This window comes from Schistocerca piceifrons, chromosome 2, assembly GCF_021461385.2.
Source record: "Schistocerca piceifrons isolate TAMUIC-IGC-003096 chromosome 2, iqSchPice1.1, whole genome shotgun sequence".
NCBI lineage: Eukaryota > Metazoa > Arthropoda > Insecta > Orthoptera > Acrididae > Schistocerca > Schistocerca piceifrons.
This window is the reverse complement of record NC_060139.1, coordinates 956,580,156-956,606,168: the sequence shown is the minus strand read 5'-3', so window position 1 is coordinate 956,606,168 and position 26,013 is coordinate 956,580,156. Positions and strand designations below refer to the sequence as shown.

The window sequence follows — 26,013 nt, the reverse complement described above, 5'->3', positions numbered from 1 at the left end:
TTGAGCGTATAAGCCTAAATAATACGAATTTTTTAAATGAATTTGAGTGACATGTCCACCTCTCAACCCCGGCATCTCACAGGCTCACTAACAGAACACAATTCAAGGAACAAAATGTTGTAAGGCGAACAGCTGAAGGACTGAACTACGTCTAGCTCATACGAGAAATTTACAATTCCGTTCTGCGGCACAGAAGTATGAGAAATAAACGGCAGAGTAAAGCTGATTCAGGAAACTAACAGTTAGGTACTAATGTATGAAGTGGACGTGGAATGTTCGAATGACACACGCGCACCAACATATACACTGACGGAAAAATGTTGTAACACCAAGGAGGAGTTGTTGGACATAAACTTATGTTGGTAGGCGTGTGTCTACGTCAGACAGATGATGTCTATTTAAATTTCCGGTCAGTCACATAAGACTGGCGCTAGTAGCGCCATTGTGAAGAAGCAAATCAGGTTTGCTTTAAATACAGAGGGGTCAAAAAATGTATCCACTGTTTAAAAGTCCATAACTTGCAAACTAATAGACGGAGTTGTCTCATTTTTGGTAACTGTGTAGCTTAAAGTCCAACTGAAAGATATCACTGTAGGTGTTCGAAATGGTCACCATTAACATCCACACACAAACGATGCCGCCGAACTGCAGCACGAACTACTGACTGCAACGTGTTCAGTTGGATATTTGCACATGAATGTACGATGGATTCTCGAAGTTCATCCAATGTGCGTGGCCTTTGTCGGTAAACGACGTCCTTTAGTGTTCCCCACAGGTGAAAGTCCAGAGGGGTTCGGTCTGGGGAACGTGGTGGATACTCCACAGCGGCTCTACGGCCTATCCATCTTCCCGGTAGATTTTCGTCGAGATACGCCCTAACACGATTTTGTTAGTGGTCTGGGGCACCATCTTGTTGAAAGTAAACTCTTCCATCTCCATACAAATCTCGGATGGCAGGTAAAATGGGTGTCAGAAGCTTCTGCAGGTACACCTCACCGGGAACTGTGCCGTCAAAGAAGAATGGCCCAATCAAGCCCCGGTAAGACAACCCACACCACACATTTACTCCTGGCAAATTCACGGCTTTGTCTACATGGACGTTCGGATTTTCGGCGGCCCCGTAGATGCAATTGTGTCTATTTACTGTACCACTGAGTTTGAACTGTGCCTCATCGGACCACACAATCATCTCTGCAAACGGCGGCCTGGTTGGCCGAGCGGTTCTGGGCGCTACAGTATGGAACCGCGCGACCGCTACGGTCGCAGGTTCGAATCCTGCCTCGGGCATGGATGTGTGTGATGTCCTTAGGTTTGTTAGGTTTAAGTAGTTCTAAGTTCTCGGGGACTAATGACTTTAGAAGTTAAGTCCCATAGTGCTCAGAGCCATTTGAACCATTTTGAACCATCTCTGCAAACTCTTCATCGTTGCGCACCATGTTAGTAAACCACTCGCAGTACTCCATTCTACGATCTGGGTCGTCCTCGTTCATTGCATGTAGCAATCGTGGGATGTAACACTTCCATTTTGCTGTCTTCAAAATTCGCCGAATACTTGAACGACTCACTCCAGTATCACGGGCACACTGTCTCACAGACTTCTGTTCAAATGGTTCAAATGGCTCTGAGCACTATGGGACTCAACTGCTGAGGTCATTAGTCAGCTAGAACTTAGAACTAGTTAAACCTAACTAACCTAAGGACATCACAAACATCCATGCCCGAGGCAGGATTCGAACCTGCGACCGTAGCGGTCTTGCGGTTCCAGACTGCAGCGCCTTTAACCGCACGGCCACTTCGGCCGGCACAGACTTCTGTGGTGAGCGAGTGAATCGTTGTAGCACACGACGGGAGTTAGCTGGACTTGTTACTGTTGCAGGTCGTTCAGATCGTTGTTTGTGTACATCTTTAACACAGCCTTCGGCTTCAAATTTGTCTCGAATGCGACGAATCGTTAAACGTGTCGGTGGCTCTGTTTGATACTCATTTCGCCATTGCCGTTGAACCTCATTAATGTATTTGTACTTAAAATATCACTTCAAAACTGACTTCCTTTCATCGAATGTAAGCCTTGCGCCAGCCATGTTTACTAGAGTAACTAGGTGCAACTAAGAACAAAACACTGACTGTCTGGCGACTGTCATCTGACAAAAGAAAACAAAGCAATACAACGCTTGTGTGGCGATTGCCGGAACTACAAACTATTACACTACCAAAGATGACTCAACTCCGTCAATTAGTTTGCCAGTTATGGACTTTTAAACAGTGTATACATTTTTTTGGACCCCTCTGTACACTCTGAAACAGTTGTGACCATTAGTTAACTTTGAGACTGAACGTGGTGAGCTGATATTAGTCAAGAACGCGACAAATACACCTTCATCAGTATCTCACTGACTTTGTACGAGGTCGTCTAATAGGAATACGAGAAACCGGATGTTCCTGCTCTGATACCGCAGCATGACTTGGCAGGAATGTACCTAGCCATTGTACACGGTTACTGGCGGCGATGGTAACGAGAATCTACGATTGCAAGAACACTGGACTCCGGATGGCCACGTTGCACTATTTAGAGGAAAGACCATAATGTTCGTTGTATGGCTAAGGCGCATTGAACTGCATCTGCAGAAGCTATTTGAGTAGCAGTTGGTACCACAGTGAACTGTTACGAATCGGTTCCTTCAAGGACAGCTCCGACCCAGACGCCCTATAACATACATTCCACAGACTCCAAAACACCGCCGTTTGGACCGAGCGAGGTGACGCAGTGGTTAGCACACTGGACTCGCATTCGGGAGGACGACGGTTCAATCCCGTCTCCGGCCATCCTGGTTTAGGTTTTCCGTGATTTCCCTAAATCGCTTCAGGCAAATGCCGGGATGGTTCCTTTGAAAGGGCACGGCCGATTTCCTTCCCCATCCTTCCCTCACCAGAGCTTGCGCTCCGTCTCTAATGACCCCGTTGTCGACGGGACGTTAAACACTAATATCCCCTCCTCCTCCACCGCCGTTTGCGACTTAATTGGTGTCAAGCAAGAGCTCATTAGAGGGCAGATTGAGGGTCTGTTTTGTTTTCTGATAGAAGTTCATTCTCTGCCTCGGTCCCAGTCTTGGATGTGAGGTGGATAGAATTAGGCCAACCTGTCTTTGTGCTAGTCACAATGGATCTACACCTGGAGTTAGGGCTTGGCGTGCGATTTCGTATGACAGCAGGTGCACTCCCGTGGTTATCCCACGCACCCTGACTGCAAATTCGTGTGCAATCTGATGATTCGACCCGTTGTGCTGACATTCATAAACAGCATTCCAGTGGGTGCTTTCCAACAGGATAATGCCGCTTACATACCGCTTTTGTAAACGAACGTGCTATATAGAGTGTAGACATGTTGCCTTGGATGCTCGATCACCGCATCATTCTTCATTAGAGCACATATGGGACATCATCGGACGACAACAGCGTCCCCACAACCAGCATTAACCGTCCATGTATTGAGCAATCAAAAGCAACGAACATAGAACTCACAAACTGACATTCGGCATCTGTACAACGCAATGAATGCATAATGAGATTTTCACTCTGCAGCGGAGTGTGCGCTGATATGAAACTTCCTGGCAGATTAAAACTGCCGGCTGGTGTGGCCGAGGGGTTCTAGGCGCTTCAGTCTGGAACCGTGCTACCGCTACGGTCGCAGGTTCGAATCCTGCCTCGGGCATGGATGTGTGTGATTTCCTTACGTTAGTTAGGTTTAAGTAGTTCTAAGTTCTAGGGGACTGATGACCTCAGATGTTAAGTCCTATAGTGCTCAGAGCCATTTGAGCAGATTAAAACTGTGTGCCGGACCGAGACTCGAACTCGGGACCTTTGCCTTTCACGGGCAAGTGCTCTACCAACTGAGCTACCCAAGCACGACTCACGCCCCGTCCTCACAGCTTTACTTCCGCCAGTACCTCGTCTCCTACCTTACACACTTTACAGAAGCTTTCCTGCGAACCATGCAGTTTTAATCTGCCAGGAAGTTTCATATCAGCGCACACTCCGCTGCAGAGTGAAAACCTCATTCTGGGAACATCCCCTAGGCTGTGGCTAAGCAATATTTCCTCAATATCCTTTCTTTCAGGAGTGCTAGTCCTGCATGGTTCGCAGGAGAGCTTCTGTAAGGTTTGGAAGGTAGGAGACGAGATACTGGCAGAAGTAAAGCTGTGAGGACGGGGCATGAGTCGTGCTTGGGTAGCTCAGTTGGTAGAGCACTTGCCCGCGAAAGGCAAAGATCCCGAGTTCGAGTCTCGGTCCGGCACACAGTTTCAATCTACCAGGAAGTTTCACAATGAATGAATATTTTCATGCTTGCTTTGATTATTCTGGCCGTTATATCGGTTTTTGCTACACCAGTATTTCACACTCGCTATGGGGTAAATCGCGCTTACTTTAAAATGTGAACTTGCAATGTTAATCACTTAAATATCCTACATACACAAGTGTATTCCCGAAATTTCATTACTCTACGTTAATTTTTCTTTGGCGTTGCAATGTTTATCCGTCCGTGCGTATTTTTCTACACCTCTGCAACCAATAAAAATTTTATATTGTAATTTTCACGTATATAAAGCTAAAGGATCGAACAATTTTGAAAATTGTATTTTTTGAATTCAGATAACTGTATCAAACCCCTCAAAGAAACGGAGTTGACAGGGTTATTGGGTGGGGACTTCCATCTCACACGGAGGCTCATTTACAATCACTGCTCCCGCGAACTGTTCTCGCCTGGAACAGGAAAGGGGTGAAGCGACAACGGAACTGCAACTGCCTACCACCACACACTATACGATGACTTGCGGAGTGTAGATGTAGCATAGTAGTTCAACTCCAATTTTGTAAACGTGAACCTAGAGGGACTGGTATCACCCTATCGCAATACACGCGCGCCCTTCGAGTTCCTGTAGCAGAACTCCCTACCTCTCCACAGCCCTCTCAGAGATGAGCGGCTTATCTGCTGGGCAGCGTCCCGAGGGGCCAGCAAAGGGGAAGCCGCGATTTTTATCGCCGCTGCAGTGACGCGAGCAGCTGCCGGTGTCAACGGGCGCAAGAAAAACCAGCGACGTACGGCCATTAAAAGTTCCCCTGGGGCTCGTAAATATCACGCTCTACCGGCTCGGCAGCCGCGACTGAGGGCGAAGCCGGCCAGCCGCGAAATTCCGCGCAGCAGTCTGCGTTCTGGAGCCAGAGCAACTGGGCGCCGAAGAACTTGCAGCGCCGGGTTTGTCCCCTGCCTGCTAGCTGAAACTTCTGAGGCGCATACATATATACAGGGTGCTACAAAAAGGTACGGCCAAACTTTCAGGAAACATTCCTAACACACAAATAAAGAAAAGATGTTGTGTGGACATGTGTACGGAAACGCTTAATTTCCATGTTGAGCTCATTTTAGTTTCTTCCACCTACACTCAATGGAGCACGTCATCATGATTTCATACGGGATACTTCACCTGTGCTGCTAGAACATGTGCCTTTACAAGTACGACACAACATGTGGTTCATGCACGATGGAGCTCCTGCACATTTCAGACGAAGTATTCGTACGCTTCTCAACAACAGATTCGGTGACCGATGCATTGGTAGAGGCGGACCAATTCGATGGCCTCCACGCTCTCCTTACCTCAACAGTCTTGAGTTTCACTTATGGGGGCATTTGAAAGCTCTTGTCTACGCAACCCCGGTACCAAATGTAGAGACTCTTCGTGCTCGTATTGTGGGCGGCTGTGATACAATACGCCATTCTCCGGGGCTGCATCAGCGCATCAGGGATTCCATGCGACGGAGGGTGGATGCATGTATCTTCGCTAACGGAGGACATTTTGAACATTTCCTGTAACAAAGTGTTTGAAGTCATGCTGGTACGTTCTGTTCAAAAATGGTTCACATGGCTCTGAGCACTATGGGACTCAACTGCTGAGGTCATTAGTCCCCTAGAACTTAGAACTAGTTAAACCTAACTAACCTAAGGACATCACAAACATCCATGCCCGAGGCAGGATTCGAACCTGCGACCGTAGCGGTCTTGCGGTTCCAGACTGCAACGCCTTTAACCGCACGGCCACTTCGGCCGGCTACGTTCTGTTGCTGTGTGTTTCCATTCCATGATTAATGTGGTTTGAAGAGAAGTAATAAAATGAGTTCTAACATGAAAAGTAAGCGTTTCCGGACACATGTCCACATAACATATTTTCTTCCTTTGTGTATGAGGAATGTTTCTTGAAAGTTTGGCCGTACTTTTTTGTAACACCCTATTGATCCATTGATCGTGACCTGGCCAAATATGTCACGAAATAAGCGTCAAACGAAAAAACTACAAAGAACGATACCTGTCTAGCTTGAAGGGGGAAACCAGATGGCGCTATGGTTGGCCCGCTAGATGGCGCTGCCATAGGTCAAATGGATATCAACTGCTTTTTTAAAAATAGGAACCCCCATTTTTTTATTACATATTCGTATAGTACGTAAAGAAATATCAATGTTTTAGTCGGAACACTTCTTTCGCTTTGTGATAGATGGCGCTGTAATAGTCACAAACATATGGCTCACAATTTTAAACGAACAGTTGGTAACAGGTAGGTTTTCTAAATTAAAATAAAGAACTTAGGTACGTTTGAACATTTTATTTCGCTTGTTCCATTGTGATACATGTACCTTTGTGAACTTATCATTTCTGAGAACGCATTCTGTTACAGCGTGATTACCTGTAAATACCACATTAATGCAGTAAATGCTCAAAATGATGTCCGTCAACCTCAATGCATTTGGCAATACGTGTAACGACATTCCTCTCAACAGCGAGTAGTTCGCCTTCCATAATGTTCGCACACGCATTGACAGTGCGCTGACGCATGTTGACAGGCGCTGTCAATACCGCCTCAAACGCACGTGAGCTATGTGCCGGACATCCATCATGTTGAAAGTAGATCGCCATTCTATCATGCAGTGAAACACCTTGTAGTAACATCGGTAGAACATTACGTAGGAAGCATACATTGCACCATTTAGATTGCCATCGATAAAATGGCGGCGAATTATCCTTCCTCCCATACTGCCGCACCATACATGAACCCGCCAGGGTCGCTGATGTTCCACTTGTCGCAGCCTTCGTGGATTTTCCGTTGCCCAATAGTGGATATTATGCCGATTTACGTTACCGCTGTTGGTGAATGACGCTTCGTCGCTGAATAGAAAGCGTGCAAAAAATCTTTCATCGTCCCGCAATTTCTCTTGCGCCCAGTGACAGAACTGTACACGACGTTCAAAGTCGTGACCATGCAATTCCTGGTGCATAGAAATATGGTACGGGTGCAATCGATGGTGATGTAGCATTCTGAACACCGACGTTTCTGAGATTCCCGATTCTCGCGCAATTTGTCTGCTACTGATGTGCGGATTAGCCACGACAGCAGCCAAAACACCTACTTGGGCATCACCATTTGTTGCAGGTCGTGGTTGACGTTTCACATGTGGCTGAACACTTCCTGTTTCCTTAAATAACGTAATTATCCGGCGAACGGTGCGGACACTTGGATGATGTCGTCCAGGATACCGAGCAGCATACATAGTACAAGCCCGTTTTGCATTTTGATTACAATATCCAAACATCACCACGATATCGACCTTTTTCCGAAAGTAGTAAACGGCCCATTTTAACATGGGTAATGTATCACGAAGCAAATACCGTCCGCACTGGCGGAATGTTACGTGATACCACGTTTCTGACTATTACTGCGCCATCTATCACAAAGCGAAAAAAGTGGTCGAACTAAAACATTCATATTTCTTTACGTACTACACGAATATGTAATAAAATATGGGGTTCTATTAAAAAAAACCGCAGTCGATATCCGTTTGATCTATGGCAGCGCCATCTAGCTGGCCAACCATAGTGCCATCTGGTTTCCCCCTTCAAGCTAGACGAGTTTCATTCTTTGTGGTTTTTTCATTTGATGCTTATTTCGTCAGATATTTGACCAGGTCACTATCAATGGACCACCTTATATATATATATATATATATATATATATATATATGTGTGTGTGTGTGTGTGTGTGTGTATGTATGTTGCATATTTACTCCTAAACCACTGGACCGAATTCAACCAAATTTCGTACACGTATCACTTACTGCCTGGGAAAGATCACTGTGGGGGTAAGAACCATCTATCTATTGAAGGGATACGGGTGTGATTGAAAAAGTAGTACAGCCCACGCCGCACGAAGAGACATCCTTCCGTCATCAAATATTTGAGAATAAGAGCACTTAGAGACTTGGGAGAAACATGACCATAATTTCAAACCGTTAAGAAACATTTTTCGCTGTTATCCCCCACAAAAGCTGAAAGCAAAAATGTTTATCGCTTGCTACATTTTCGCTTTTCATGCAGTAAAACTGCTACATGAAGCATGACCTTTTAATTTATTACTTCTTTACCACTAACAGTTTTCAGGATACATGTTGCAGACGGTATTCATATATACCACTGAATCATTTTACGAAAGGTAGTTCAGGAGATACGAACTCATAAGCACCGAGATGCGTGAAAAACTGTCACATCATGTTTCAAATGGCTCTGAGCACTATGGGACTTAACATCTGTGGTCATCAGTCCCCTAGAACTTAGAACTACTTTAACCTAACTAACCTAAAGACAGCACACACATCCATGACCGAGGCAGGATTCGAACCTGCGACCGTAGTAGTCGTGTGGTTCCGGAATGAGCGCCTGAACCGCTAGACCACCGCGGCCGCCCTGCCACATCATGCAAAAAGTTTTAATCTACTACTTCGTTGCTACTAATCCCATTCGCAGATCGTTTTGTAGGCAGTAGCGACATATACCACTGGATGTATTTGCAAAATTCTATCGTTGTGCAGCACGTAGTTCAGAATATACGACATCATAAACAATGAGCTGTGAAAATGAAATTACAGGGTGAAATTCGCTAGTTATACAGAAGAAATGTGTGTACAAATACTTGTGAAATGTAGCTGAAATATGTTTAACATGTACGCATGCAGGCAAAGCCACTGGTAAGAATCTTATCCTAAAGCACTGAAAAGATTTCAAGCAAATTTGGTACACGTATTAGTTACCATGTGGAAAGAAACACTGTAGACGTAAGAACCACCAGCGTCCTATTGTGGTGAGAGTGATACCGTGGAGAGAGAACGGCAGGGGAAATGCAGAGAGAGAGAGAGAGAGAGAGAGAGAGAGAGAGAGAGAGAGAGAGAGAGAGAGAGACAGGAAGGGGGAAATGGACAGCGAAACAGAAGAAGAGGAGATGATCAGATAGAGGGGAGAGGAGGAAATGCACATAGAGTGGAAGGCGGAGAGATGAACAGGGATCAGGGAGGGGAGCAAGAGGTGATGGACAGAGAGCAGGTGAAAGACGAGATGGACAGAGAGCAGGTGAAAAACGAGATGTACAGAGAGCGGGGTAGTGGAGATGAACTAATAGAAAACTGGAACAGATACATACATGGGCAACGCCGAGTTCTCAGCTAGTTAAAGGATATCTCTCAAAAATGGATTACAGGACGTAAATTATCAGGATTCAAACGGAATATTTCCCACATGGAAATAAATAACGTCAGCCTTCGCTTTTGAAACTGTTGGTATCGAGTGTTGTTTATGAACAGGTAGTAGCTAGTTTAATTGCGCCTTGAACTGTGAGCTAGTTCCACGTAGCAGAGGTTCGGAGCTATGGCTTCCAGAAGACATCTCTTACGGGCATTTCGACGACTGTTCGTTCAGCCACGCCTGAAGCCTTCTTCACAAGAGACGCGTTTTTCATCGCGAAGCACGGCGGACGCTGAGAAACCACCTGCTACGTCTCATGAAACGTGATCCTCTTCGTGATATGCTAGCGCTGCGCTCTTCAGCGGCAGTTGGCAGTATCTCAAATACTAAACACGCAGCTTGTTTAGGGAAACGTATGTGCGCGTAACATTGACTTGGTGGGTAAGTTCGTAGCGTTTTTCTATAAACATAACAGATATATATACACTACTGGCCATTAAAATTGCTACACCACGAACATGACGTGCTACAGACGCGAAATTTAACCGACAGGAAGAAGATTCTATGATATGCAAATTATTAGCTTTTCAGAGCACACAAGGTTGGCTCCGGTGGCGACACCTACAACGTGCTGACATGAGCAAAGTTTCCAACCGATTTCTCATACACAAACAACAACTGACCGGCCGTGACTGGTGAAACGTTGTTGTGATACCTCATTTAAGAAGGAGAAAAGCGTGCCATCACGTTTCCGACTTTGATAAAGGTCGGATTGTAGCCTATAGCGATTGCGGTTTATAGTATCGCGATATTGCTGCTCGCGTTGGTCGAGATCCAATGACTGTGGGTTCAGGAGGGTAATATGGAACGCCGTGCTGGATCCCAACGGCCTCGTATCACTAGCAGTCGAGATGACAGGCACCTTATCCGCATGGCTGAAAAGGATCCTGCAGCCACGTCTCGATCCCTGAGTCGACAGATAGGGACGTTTGCAAGACGACAACCATTTGCACGAACAGTTCGACGACGTTTGCAGCAGCATAGACTATCAGCTCGGAGACCGTGGCTGCGGTTACCCTTGACGTTGCATCACAGACAGAAGCGCCTGCGATGGTGTACCCAACGACGAACCTGGGTGCACGAGTGGCAAAACGTCATTTTTTCGGATGAATCCAGGTTTCGTTTACAACATAATGATGGTTGCATCCGTGTTTGGCGACATCGCGGTGAACGCACATTGGAAGCGTGTATTCGTCATCGCCATAAAGGGCGTATCACCCGACGTGATGATATGGGGTGCTATTGGTCACACGTCTCGGTCACCTCTTGTTCGCATTGACGGCACTTTGGACAGTGGACGTTACATTTGCGATGTGTTACGACCCGTGGCTCTAGCCTTTATTCGATCCCTGCGAAACCCTACATTTCAGCAGGATAATGCACGACCACAAGTTGCAGGTCCTGTATGGGCCTTTCTGGATACAGAAAATGTTCGACTGCTGCCCTGGCCAGCACATTCTCCAGATTTCTCACCAACTGAAAAGTCTGGTCAATGGTGGCCGAGCAACTGGCTCGTCACAATACGCCAGTCACTACTCTCGATGAACTGTGGTATCGTGTTGAAGCTGCATGGTCAGCTGTACCTGTACACGGCATCCACGCTCTGTTTGACTCAATGTCCAGGCGTATCAAGGCCGTTATTAGGGCCAGAGGTGGTTGTTCTGTGTACTGATTTCTCAGGATCTATGCACCCAAATTGCGTGAAAATGTAATCACATGTCAGTTCTAGTATTTGTCCAATGAATACCCGTTTATCATCTGCATTTCTTCTTGGTGTAGCAGTTTTACTGGCCAGTAGTGTTCATTGATGTTTTAAGCACTATCTTGCTTCCCACTGTTAAGGAGCAATTCGGGGTTGGCGATTGCATCTTTCAACACGATCCATCATCTGTTCATAATGCACGGCCTGTGTCGGAGTGGTTAACACGACAATAACATCCCTGTAATGGACTGGCCTGCACAGAGTCCTGAATCCTATAGAACACCTTTGGGATGTTTTGGAACGCGGACTTCGTGCCAGGTCTCACCGACCGACATCGATACCTTTCCTCAGTGCAGCATTCCTTGATGAATGGTCTGCCATTCCCCAAGAAACCTTCCAGTTTCTGATTGAATATATGGCTGCGAGAGTGGAAGCTGTCATCAAGGCTAAGGGTGGGCCAACACCATACTGAATTCCAGCCTTACCGATGGAGTGCGTCACAAATTTGTAAGTATTTTCAGCCAGGTGTCCGGATACTTTTGATCACATAGTGTACGTTGAACATGATTAGGGAGTTCGAATTGACCGGCGATTTTGGAATTGCGTTATGTCGAGGCCGACGGCCAATTCCTCCACCAATTGTTGAAGAAGTTACTGTTACTATCGAATTGACTGACGATTTTGGAATTGCGTTATGGAGAAGCCAACGAGCAATTGCTCCACAAATTGTTGAAGTAGTTTCTGTTGCCACAGCTGAGAATGATGAACGTAATGTGCGACCTTCAAGCAGTGCACGAGAAACTCGGGCCAAAGGTTCAAAGACATGCAGATTGCACCGCATATGTTACTACGATCTGATTCGCCAGCATGTGAACCTTGCACTCAGGAGAGAGGTGCTTCTGACTCAGCTGTTTTGATGCACGATGGTGCTCCATCTTACACTGCTCGTGAGGTTACTCTGTTACTTCGCGACACATCTGGAGATAACCAAATCAATTGTGGATCTTTCAAAACTGATCCCCAGATTTGAACCTGTGTGATTTCGACGTGAAGGGCAAGGTTTATCTACGGGATAATCGTACACGTCGGAAGGTGAAGACGAGCACAGCGAGGGAGGTAGCCAACATCTGACGTCAGATGTCTCGGGCAGCAATAGAGCAATCTCTAGTGTGGTTACAGGCTGTCGTGGATGCAGTTTGTCGTCACAATGAGCAAAGTTAGTGACCTGGAATGTGAAAAGTGTAACTAATTAACAAATTTTACCTTCTCATGTCGAAATTAAAATGTATTTTTTTCAAAGGCTTCTTTGCTCTTTGTGCCTGCATGTCCTTAAACATTTTTCCAGAAAGTTTCAATGATCTACGGTCACTCGTTTTTCACGGAAGCCCTATCAAGCAGCGAAAGTTTAATTACAACCACCCTGTAACTGCAAATATGTGGTCAGTGGCCTGCGTCCTGGTTTTCATTAATATACTGGTAATATAAATTTTTCTATGGAATCTCTATTTAATTGGTTTCAAATTTTACCCAAGGGCTACCTTAGCCAGAAATACAACATCGCTGCAACCCGTTACTCACAATTTTCTGTACACTAGTATCTTTTAACGAATGTATACCACTCGTCGTCCTCGCATTTAGATGTACTAGTCTCTGTGGTGATGTAAATTTTTCAAATTTGACAGGACTGTACATTTCACTGTTCAAGTTCTTCAACCGCATCAGCTGGAATCCTCTGCGCTTCACTTTCGAGGACGTCAGACAGGAAACACAGATGACTGAAGTCAGGTCATGCTCCACCTATACACCTTACACCATACTGATGCGTTAGATGTTATCTTACATCAGCAGTAAAGTGTGTTCGTACCCCATCATGCTTGTACCACATTAGCCAATGTTGTGCAACATGCGGTAGTGCGTCAATGAAATTGGAGCCTAGAGGGGATTTAATCGAACACTTCATACTTCACATACATTTATGCTAACCAGGACAATATTTAATCATGAAATCGGTGGCAGTTCACATCCACAATTACCTCGTAAAGGCTTGTTCGTTGAAATGAAATGAAATGCATTGCGACTAGGGCCTCCCGTCGGGTAGACCAGTCGCCTGGTGCAAGTCTTTTGACTTGGCGCTACTTCGGTGACTTACGCGTCGCTGAGGATGAGATGATGATGATGATGATGATGATGATGATGATGATGAAGACAACACAACACCCAGTCCCGGGCCTCTTTGCATCGCATTCCGCCGCGCTGACCACCCAGTTATCGAGACTCGTTCGCTGACCTATGCTTACTGGGACGTTATAGATTCTAATATCGTGTACCTTCACCTGTGTCAGTTTTCCTTATTAATTGCGATCGACCCTGTACATATACTAACGAAATTCTATCGTAATGTTGACAGCTAAATAAATGAATCTCTAGTGCTCACAGCGTGAGGCAAATAATTTCATCTGATTCCATTTCAATGATCAATTTAAACTGGCGCTGTCACCAACAATCAAAGCCAGCTCCACCACGTGAAAAGTGTGAATGGTACTTTTCAGGCGCAGAGGAGTATTACTACAGACGTAAAATGAGAGGAAGAGGATGACACAGAATTAGGTGGCAAGATAACATCTGGGAGGACACAGCTAGGATAAACACCAAATGGACAAACAGTGCACTCCACGGAAAGCAATGGAAGAGGCTCGCAGAGGAGGCGTATGGTCGACAAAGCTCTAGTCACACGTAAAGTAAAGTAACTATATTTAAATCATACTTGTCACGTCGGAGATGCAGAGATAGAGCACGAACCCATTTCGTCCCTTGCGTAACTTGAAGCTATAAAAGTTTGCACCAACAAGCATGTGATATTGCTCTAGGGTAGAAGCTAGCGCGATTATAGCCGGGTCATTTCCAACTCTGCTGTTTGCTTCACAGCCGTTGTGTGAGCAGAGGAGCGGTGCTGCGTTAGCTAGCGGCTATCTTTGTGACGTGTCCACCTGGACGCATTCATAACCCTCAAAGGAACATTCAGTAACCAGCCAGACGATAAACTCCGGAAACCGGCCATTGGACATTCTGTCGGTTATGCGGTCAACTCAGAACACGAAGAGCTGATGGGATGTCTCATTTCAAACTCGAGGAATCACATTTTCGCATAACGTCTGCAACCTGATTGAGATATTTTTTTCTTTGTACAAGTGAGGATAGCCATCACCTACACTGCACAACACAATTAAAGGGTCACTATTTCTAAACCCCGCAATGTTCTCCCTTTTCGACGCACAAGTTTGAGATTTGGATCAAAGGTGTCCACAAACTTCCACTATAATGGTGCAAAATCATAGCGCCCTGCGTCACCCTCTGGATCGGCGATTCTTCGAAGAGCAAGGTGTCGACACATGCGAAAAACATGGCCATAGTTCAGAAGTTCATACCGAGCGAGGACGCGCAGTCGTTAGCACACTAGGATGACGGCGGTTCAAACCCGCATCCGGCCATCCTGCTTTAGGTTTTCCGTGATTTCCCTAAATCGCTTCAGGCAAATGATGGGATCGTTCATTTGAAAGTTCACGGCCGACTTCTTTCCCCATCCTTCTCTAAACCGATGGGACCGATAACTTCGCCGTTTGGTCTCTTCCTCGAAATCAGCCAAACAATCAGAAGTTCATGTGAAATTTAAGGTAGCTTCATGATTACTGGTATTAAGGGGAGTTAGAACGGAAAAATTTTTGCTTCACATTTTCGAATTTTTATCTCATTATAAAATTTGCAATTTTACGAATAAAATGATATGTATTAACTTATAAACTCACATGGGAAGTGTTTTATTTCTTTTTTAAAATATAATCTACACCGGTTGAAAATGTTAAATTTTTTACGTGCATTACTTTAAGATCTAACGGTAATCTTTTATATGGCTGTGGATCGCTGTGCCATAAAAGTTAAATTACGTGTTTGTATTGGCAGCACTGTCAAAAACAGTATCCTATCAAAAACGGTTCAAATGGCTCTGAGCACTATGGGACTTTACATCTGAGGTCATCAGTCCCCTAGAACTTAGAACTACTTAAACCTAACTAAACTAAGGACATCACACACATCACCACCCGAGGTAGGATTCGAACCTGCGACCGTAGCGGTCGCGCGGTTCCGGACTGAAGCGCCTAGAACCGCTCGGCCACATTTGGCCAGCCAGTATCGTATCAAGGCCGTTATTACGGCCAGAGGCGGTTGTTCTGGGTACTGATTTCTCAGGATCTATGCACCCAAATTGCGTGAAAATGTAATCACATGTCAGTTCTAGTATAATATATTTGCCCAATGAATACCCGTTTATCATCTGCATTTCTTCTTGGTGTAGCAATTTTAATGGCCAACAATGTAGTTCCCAATACATGAATAATTTTCAGAGAGGCATTACCAGTGAAAGGCTTTCCCCACGTTTTTGCGGTTTCTGCGTTATATTGCTCGTCGCATCGCTATTCGAGTCAGGTCGTGTCATCCTTTAGAACTGTTACTTCTACTTGGAGGTACGAGGGATGCCCAGAAGGGAAGTCCCGATCGGTCGCGAAATGGAATCCACAGCGAAAATCCGATGAAGCTTTGCACTGATGGGTTGGGCAGTGTCTCCAGTATGCCCGTCGATCATGCAGTTCTGAGAGCACAGTGCGCACGTAATGATGCCAAAAGAATAATATATCCCGCCAAGTATGGGTGCCTCCCGAGAGATTTCGCCTGAATTCATACAACCCCACATAACGTAACTGTCATGTATTTCCTTCTTCATGACAATTCTCGGCCGCACACTGCAGGAGCTGTGAAGACGCTCCTGCATTATTTTCGATATAAAGTGTTTGGTCACCCACCATATTGCTCGCAAGTAGCTCCCTGTGAGGTTCATCTCTGCTCACATGAGCTGCAGGTTATGAAGACAACATCTTGGCACCAAACGGTAGACCAGCTTAGAGAATTGGCGGAAAGCACAGACAGCTGCCTTCTATGACGAGGGTATTGGAAAGCTGGTACAATGCTACGACATATGTCTAAGACAGCGGAAAGTTGGAAAGTTTGTGATTTTCACTGTGGCCGATTGGAACTTTCTTTCTGGGCAATCCTCGTGCATATCAGGGTATGAATAATTATCAGAAACTTGCAAGAGTACACAAGTAAAAGTACTACATCTATATCTACATCTGCATGGATACCCTGCAATCCCATTAAAGCGCCTGGCAGAGGGATCATCGAACCACCATCACAATTCTCTATTATTCCAATCTCGTATAGCGCGCAGAAAGAATGAACACCTATATCTTTCCGTACGAGCTCTGATTTTCCTTATTTTATAGTGGTGATCTTTCCTCCCTATGTAGGTCGACGTCAGCAAAATATTTTCGCATTCGGAGGAGAAAGTTGATAATTGGAATTTCGTGAGAAGATTCCGTCGCAACGAAAAACGTCTTTACTTTAACGATTTCCAGCCCAAATCCTGTATCATTTCTGTGACACTCTGTCCCATAGTTCGCGATAATACAAACGTGCTGCCTTTCTCTGAACTTTTTCGATGTACTCCTATCTGGTAAGGATCGCACAGCGCGCAACAGTAATTCTAGAAGAGGACGGACAAGCGTAGTTTAGGCAGTCTCCTTAATAGGTCTGTTACATTTTCTAAGTGTTCTGCCAATAAAAAGCAGTCTTTGCCTTCCCCCCAACATTTTCTATGTGTCCCTTCCAATTTAAGTTGATCGTAATTGTAATACCAAGGTATTTAGTTGAATTTATCGTGTAACAGAAGTTTAACGAGTTCCTTTTAGCGCTCATGTGGATGACCTCACACTTCTCGTTATTTAGGGTCAACTGGCAATATTCGCACCATTCAGATATCTTTTCTAAATCGTTTTGCAGTTTGTTTTGATCTTCTGATGACTTTATTAGTCGATAAACGACAGCGTCATCTGCAAACAGCCGAAGACGGCTGCTCAGATTGTCTCCAAAATCCAGATAAACAACAGCAAAAGCCCTATAACACTACCTAGGGGAACCCCAGAAATCACTTCTGTTTTACTCGATGATTTTCCGTCATTTATTACAAATTGTGAACTCCCTGACAGGAAATCACAAATCCAGTCACATAACTGAGACGATATTCCATAAGCACGCAATTTCACTACGAGCCTTCCGGAAAGTGTTAAAAGCCTTCCGGAAATCCAGAAATACGGAATCGATCTGATATCCCTTGACAAGATAGGAGGTAGTTTACACTATTACTGCTGGCACATTTCTTCCTCCCATTGGTTCATTGAAAATACCGCATACGAGTGTAAAATTGTTCATTATTAATTATTGTCATTAACGTCAATTAGCCTGCAGTGCTGGCCTACTATTAAACTGCGCAACATGACAGATAGGTCGGAAAAGAAGCTTAGGAAATTATCCGGCTGTACCAGGCTATTCATATAAACTTATTCATTTCCACTGCAGGCTAACATGAGCACCGCAGCATCACTTTCTGCAGGAATGTCAAGGCTATAAAAATATTCTTTCGTAGGAGTCGTGCACTCGGAAGGAACCCTCTTCTTATTCAACGGACACATGTGTGTGAGAGGTTCGGCAAACGCCTTTGATTGAGAAAGAGAACCGCTTGGTAACGAGCGGCTGGGAAGCGGCTTTCACCACTGCTGCGGTTGGCTCATCAGCCGCAGCGAGTGACCGCATTGCTCGCCTTTGATCCTCGGTGGCCGATTGTCTGGAGATTGCAGTCTTCCCCCCCCCCCCCCCCCCCCTCCTCCATTCCCTTTTGCTGAAATCGAATCCGAGCCTCACCCACTGTTCTTGCTCCTCCCACTCCAACCAGAGGGGAAGGGAGGTGGTTCCTCTCATTCCTCTCTGGTTCTCGCTCCACAGTCACTTCCATTGTCGAGTAGTCGATCGGCTGCTACTCTTTCGTTTCCTCTGCAGCCCGTCTCCTCTTCTAGAAGACATTAGTGCTAGTCTCCTCCCAGTGAAATGCGCCACTGGAGCAGCACATGCCTGTGCGTGCTGTATCCTGAACCCTCGATAACTCGATAGCCGATTAAGTTCTTCCAAATGACTAAAGTCGGACCAACCTGATGAAGTCTGAAGACTTGCGTTTGGTGAAATAAAATCGCATTTTGCTGCTCACTACAGAGCAAACAGATTTAATTTATCGCGATTAATGAAAATTTGTGTCAGGCTGTAAAACAAACTGCGAACACGCTCAACCAGACGCTTTTGGAATCAAATTGGGATTTTCAACATAATCGGCGCACTGGCAGATGCTCTCATCTTATTCTTAAGAACCAAGGACAACTTACATCATTTATAGCTGAGGTCCTGCAACTCGGTCGCTAGGAAGGAGTTGTTCTTATGCAGTTGAGAAGTGGCGCTCGAAGCAATGTAGAAAATAGGATATTTTCGTAGGAATTATTTTTCACTGTTTCATCTCTGGAGTTGTATTGTCTCACCTAACATTGCCACCTCAAATATCTCTGGAACAACAATAGATGTTCAAAAACGGTTCTCACCAGTATGATCGTTACCTCAGGGACTTAGGAAACCAAACACTATGCGACATTTTAAAACGTAAACAAATACTATTTTCAACACAAACTTGTGTATTTTAAATGGACACCCCCCATTATTTCGTATGCAATAAATAGCATGAAAAATCACAAAATAATGGCGTTGTTTGCATCGCAATACGTCAATTACACCTTGATAAACTGCGAAGCGAAGTTGACCCTTGAAATAAATGAAGGGCACAGCTAACGCACGTCTTGAGTCTCAAGCGTGCACCTCACGCTGCCTGTGTCAGGGGCTTACACAATGGAAAGGTGTACGCAATCCACAAAAATAAACAAGTAACACGTTTAACCTAAAGTTCCGTTTTTCAAATTGTAAATGTATGTCTGTTCTACCGAAATGACAACTAGAGATACAATTAGAATAACACACTTGAATTCACTTTGCTAAACACACACACACACACACACACACACACACACACACACACACACACACCTCAATAGCAATAAGCGATGTCCAATTTATTGTAAGCTGTATGAGGAGCTAACTTCCATTAACTATACATTACTCATTGTTAATTACAATATATTGGTACTGACATTGTTGACCCACTGTTTGAACATTTCGATTCTTTGTAGCTCAGTTACGAACGCCAGATCTTCAGGTAATCTGATGCTGCTCGATCTCAATGTTTAACCGGCTGAGTAATAGTGATTGATTTCCCTGTACAATTGGCTGATCCAATTATGACATCCAAAAAAGTATGAACGATGTAAAATAATGAACAAATGAACTTCAGCAGCTTGTCTGAATATGTGAAACCAAAGGAAAACTGGCCCCGAAGTTGAACAACACCAATATTAAGATTATGCAACGGCTGTTAGACGTACTGGTGTAGATTTTGTGATGCATACAGGAGTGTGTTCTATGAATGCATTTACCACGACAGTTGCTGTGTTTAGCATACTGGACTCGCATTCGGAAGGAAGATGGTTCACACCCCGTACTGCCTTCCTAATTTAGGTTTTCCGTGATTTCCCTAAATCGCTTCAGGCAAATTCCGAGATGGTTCCTTGGAAATGGCACGGCTGATATCCTTCCCCATCCCTCCCTAATCCGAGCTCGTGCTCTGTCTCTAATGACATCGATGTCGACGGACGTTAAACACTAATCTCCTCCTCCTACGACAGGTCTACAAAGACGTCGTCTTTAAGAAATGAAGAGCGTAGTATCCAAATGTCCCGACAACACATTGGCCACAAAATGCCACCTAAACTGGACCCGTGTGGTTTAGTCTGGAGATATGTGACTCATCCAGAACAGTGACTTTGTATGGGTGTAAATGCAGACCTTATTGACAACATTCTGAAACAACGACTACTTGTGAAATATTTTCTGCTTTTCGGATTCGTTTCGGATAGTTTTCTAATGGTATATTCGAAACCCAAATTTTCTGACATAATGGTCTGTGTGAGTCGGTTCACGGGTTGCCGAATGCCACGGCAAAACAACTCCAAAAGAATCATTCTTAGGTTAGCACCGTGCTGTTCAAACCAACTTCCGGGTTAATAAGAGTTTTACTATAATTTGTTTGCTCGTTTCACACACATTATATTCCACAGACTAGTAAGTGTGCTGTTGGTACAGGGTGACAATTATTTAACTTCAAATGGCTGTGAGCACTATGGGACTTAACATCTGAGGTCATCAGTCCCCTGGAACTTAGAACTACTTAAACCTAACTAACCTAACGACATCACACACATCCATGCCCGAGGCAGGATTCGAACCTGCGACCGTAGCGATCGCGCGTTTCCAGATTGAAGCGCCTAGAACAGCTCGGCCACCAGCGGCCGGCAATTATTTAACTATATGAAAAAAAACGTGAATTAGTTACAGACTACGCCGTGCACACACTTTATTCAACATGTAAATGTCACTACAGATACTCAGATTTAAGGTACGAGACGTTCGATATGCCTGTCATCATTGGCGATGATGTGGAGCAGACGAATAGCGAAATTCTGCCTGACCCGCTGAAGTGTCGGAACATCGATGCTGTAGATGACCTCCTGAATGATTGTTTTCAGCTCAGCAATGGTTTTGGGGTTATTGCTGTTTACACCTTGTCTTTCATATAGCCCAACAAAAAGGAGTCGCATGTCTTGAGATCCGGAGAATATGGCGACCAATCGAGGCCCATTCCAGTGACCACTAGGTACCCCAGAGCGAGAATGCGGTCCCCAAAGTGCTTCTCCAGGACATCAAACAGTTCGATGGGGTCGAGCTTCGTCTTGCATGAACCACATCTTGTCGAAATCAGGGTCACTTTGGATAATGGAGGTAAAATCATCTATTTTAACGTTCACGTACCGTTCGGTAGTCACCGTGCCATCAACAAATACCGCACCGATTATTCCGTGATTGGACATTGCACACCTCACAGGGTGGAGAGATTTCTCGATTGCGAAATACGGATTCTCATTCCCCCAAAAGCGCCAGTTTACTTATTGACGAGCCCATTCAAATGAAAGAGGAATTCGTCGCTAAACCAAACCATAATGCGTATACTAATTCCGATCTACATCTACATCCATACTCCGCAAGCCACGTGTCGGTGTGTGGCGGAGGGTACCTTGAGTACCTCTATCGGTTCTCTCTTCTATTCCAGTTTCGTATTGTTCATGGAAAGAAGGATTGTCGGTATGCCTCTGTGTGGGCTCTAATCTATCTGATTTTATCCTCATGGTCTCTTCGCGAGATATACGTAGGAGGGAGCAATATACTGCTTAACTCCTCGGTGAAGGTATGTTCTCGAAACTTCAACAAAAGCCCGTACCGAGCTACTGAGCGTCTCTCCTGCAGAGTCTTCCACTGGAGTTTATCTATCATCTCCGTAACGTTTTCGCGATTACTAAATGATCCTGTAACGAAGCACGCTGCTCTCCGTTGGATCTTCTCTATCTCTTCTATCAACCCTATCTGGTACGGATCCCACACTGCTGAGCAGCATTCAAGCAGTGGGCGAACAAGCGTACTGTAAACTTCTTCCTTTGGTTTCGGATTGCATTTCCTTAGGATTCTTCCAATGAATCTCAGTCTGGCATCTGCTTTACAGACGATCAATTTTATATGATCATTCCATTTGATATCACTCCTAATGCGTACTCCCAGATAATTTATGGACCTGCTATATTGTAGCTAAATGATATTGGATCTTTCTTTCTATGTATTCGCAGCACATTACACTTGTCTACATTGAGCTTCAATTGCCATTCCCTGCACCACGCGTCAATTCGCTGCAGATCCTCCTGCATTTCAGTACGATTTTCCATTGTTACAACCTCTCGATATGCCACAGCATCATCCGCAAAAAGCCTCAGTGAACTTCCGATGTCATCCAAAAGGTCATTTACGTATATTGTGAATAGCAACGGTCCTACGACACTCCCCTGCGGCACACCGGAAATCACACTTACTTCGGAAGACTTCTCTCCACTGAGAATGACATGCTGCGTTCTGTTATCTAGGAACTCTTCAATCCAATCACACAATTGGTCTGATAGTCCATATGCTCTTACTTTGTTCATTAAACGACTGTGGGGAACTCTATCGAACGCCTTGCGGAAGTCAAGAAACACGGCATCTACCTGGGAACCCGTGTCTATGGCCCTCTGAGTCTCGTGGACGAATAGTGCGAGCTGGGTTTCACACGATCGTCTTTTTCGAAACCATGCTGATTCCTACAGAGTAGGTTTCTAGTTTCCAGAAAAGTCATTATACTCGAACATAATACGTGTTCCAAAATTCTACAACTGATCGAAGTTAGAGATATAGGTTTACAGTTCTGCACATCTGTTTGACGTCCCTTCTTGAAAACGGGGAATGACCTGTGCCCTTTTTTAATTCTTTTGGAACGCTACGCTCTTCTAGAGACCTACGGTACACCGCTGCAAGAAGGGGGGCAAGTTCCTTCGCGTACTCTGTGTAAAATCGAACTGGTATCCCATCAGGTCCAGCGGGCGTTCCTCTTTTGAGCGATTTCAATTGTTTCTCTATCCCTCCGTCGTCTATTTCGATATCTACCATTTTGTCATCTGTGCGACAATCTAGAGAAGGAACTACAGTACAATTTTCCTCTGTGAAACAGCCTTGGAAAAAGACATTTAGTATTTCGGCCTCTAGTCCGTCATCCTCTGTTTCAGTACCATATTGGTCACAGTGTGTCTGGACACCTTGTTTTGATCCACCTACCGCTTTGACATAAGACCAAAATTTCTTAGGATTTTTTGCCAAGTCAGTACATAGAACTTTACTTTCGAATTCATTGAACGCCTCCCGGATGGCCCTCCTCACATTACATTTCGCTCCGCGTAATTTTTGTTTATCTGCAAGGCTTTGGCTATATGTATGTTTGCTGTGAAGTTCCCTTTGCTTCCGCAGCAGCCGGCCGGAGTGGCCGAGCGGTTAAAGGCGCTACAGTCTGGAACCGCACGACCGCTACGGTCGCAGGTTCGAATCCTGCCTTGGGCATGGATGTGTGTGATGCCCTTAGGTTAGTTAGGTTTAATTAGTTCTAAGTTCTAGGCGACTGATGACCTCCGAAGTTAAGTCGCATAGTGCTCGAGCCATTTGAACCATTTTTGCTCAGCCACAACAGCTGCTGAGCCAGGGGGCCTATAGAGACATACAATTACCATGTCTGAGCCTGCTTTACCCGTGACCTTCACCCAAATTATTTCACATTTCGGATCTCCGTCAATTTCCTTCGATACTATTGCACTTCTTATCGCTATAAACACGCCTCCCCCTTCACTGTCCAGCCTGTCTCTGCGGTATACATTCCAACCTGAGTTTAGAATTTCATTACTGTTTACATCTGGTTTCAGCCAACTTTCTGTCCCTAGTATTATGTGGGCATTGTGACCGTTTATTAATGAGAGCAGTTCTGGACCTTTCTATAGACGCTCCTGCAGTTTACTATTACCACATTAGTAGTGTTATTCCCTGTTGAGTTTTGCTTACTCCTACCTTGCCGCGTCTCAGGAGGCGTCTTGTCGGGCCTAGGGAGGGAATTCTCTAACCTAAAAAACCCACATGTACACTCCACACGTACTCTGCTACCCTTGTAGCCGCTTCTTGCGTGTAGTGCACGCCTGACCTATTCAGGGGGACCTTACATTTCTCCACCCGATAGCGGAGGTCGAGAAATTTGCACCCCAGAGCTCCGCAGAATCGTCTGAGCCTCTGGTTTAAGCCTTCTACTCGGCTCCAAACCAGAGGTCCACTATCGATTCTGGGATCGATACTACAAATAGTTATCTCAGATTCCACCCCGCGAGCGAGGCTTCCGCCTTCACCAACTCCGCCAACCGCCTGTACGATCTGAGGATGACCTCTGAACCCAGACGGCAGGAGTCATTGGTGCCGACATGAGCAACAATTTGCAGTCGGGTGCACCCAGTGCTCTCTATCGCCACCGGCAGGGCCTCTTCCACATCTCGGATGAGACCCCCCGGCAAGCAGACAGAGTGAACACTGGCCTTCTTCCCCGACCTTTCCGCTATTTCCCTAAGGGGCTCCATCACCCGCATAACGTTGGAGCTCCCAATCACTAATAAACCCCTCCCCCCGTGTGCCTGCTCGGACCTTACAGAAGGAGCGGTCACATGTCCACTCACAGGCAGAGCGGGCGATGCCACACAGCCAGCCTCCACATTGACCCTCCGCCTCGTGCGCCGCGAACGCAGCTGAACCCGCCACTCCTCTTGGGGAGAGGGTGGCCCAACCGCGCCCGGTACCCGCGAAGATGTCTCGACAGCAGGGACAGTGGGTGAAGCACGTAACACCTGGGGTGTGCCATGCGACGCATCAGACTCCCCACTGCCGCTACACTCCGAGGCAGCAGCCTGAAGACGGCTGACCGCGGCCATCAACACGCTCGGCTGTTCGCGAACAGTGGCCAGCTCCACCTGCGTCCGTACACAGCAGTCACACATCCTATCCATCCTAAGAAATCAATTTACTGTAGAGAGTTAATCAACTTTTAACTAGACTGCTAATTAACTAAAGACGGCAGATAGTTGGCGAAACTGTGGTTTCTAGACACTTCTTGTAGAAAACAATGAAAATAGCACTACCTGTCTCTGGACTGTATTGATAACAAACACTAGCACTACTGGCACTATGGCTGACTAAAGGGACTCTCTCTGACTGTATTCAAAACAAACACGAAATCTATGGAACACTATTACCAGCACTCGACAATTAAAGCTTCCTAAAAGCAAAAACGTACGTAAGAAGGACAAGTAAGAAAAATACAGTTAATACTTAAATTAACGTAGCTCGCTGCACAGCAGACGTGAAGCAGACGGCAGTTACGACGACACTGCCCTACGCCCAACCATGCAGTTGTACGTCCAAACACAAACAATTCGAAAGTTATGACGATTTTATTGCATATAGTTCAATAACTGTCATCCTGTAATAACAGTGTACTGTCAAGGTGTCACAACACTGTATAAGAAAACACTACATACTTCAATGGAATGATAAATAACTACTCAAAAAAGTGACTGGTTGCAGTTTTATATATTTACATTCAATTAACAGTCAGGGATTTTAAAATATCTATAAAATATCTATAATGAATGGGCGGCTGTTGTGACCGAGCGGTTCTAGGCGCTTCAGTCAGGAACTGCGAGACCGCTACGACCGTAGGTTCGAATCCTGCCTCGGGCATGGATGTATGTGATGTCCTTAGGTTAGTTAGGTTTAAGTATTTCTAAGTTCTAGGGGACTGATTAAGTCCCATATGCTCAGAGACATTTCAGCCATTTTATAATGGATAAGCTTTAACGACATAGTTCAGTTTTAAATCAGCAGTTTTCTTACCTTGTTGGCCGACTTTAATACATAATGTACTCTTCAGTGGATTCAAAATAGAGAATTTTTCTTCCTTATCTGTTGACATTTCATGATCGTAAGTTGACTCCCGAAAAGGGTGTAACATTTGCATCCTGAGTACAGTAGAGTGTAGCGTTAAACAAGACAAAATTACGTCACCAGTAAATATAGTTTGCAAAAATCCCGTCAGAGGCGACACCAGAGGCGGTTAATAATATCGAACTACGCCACATAGCTGTCAAACAAACGCCGTGTCCCA

The 26,013-nt window shown here is 45.2% G+C and overlaps 1 protein-coding gene and 1 non-coding gene across 2 annotated transcripts in view; both read right to left on the bottom strand.

Annotated features, from left to right (window-relative positions):
• The window catches only part of LOC124776021 (AF4/FMR2 family member lilli-like), a 754,556-nt gene that overhangs the window by 525,604 nt on the left and 202,939 nt on the right, over positions 1–26,013 (bottom strand). The window lies entirely within an intron of this gene.
• Trnas-uga lies at positions 3,829–3,903 on the bottom strand. Its single transcript has one exon. It is a non-coding gene; the product is annotated as a tRNA-Ser (tRNA).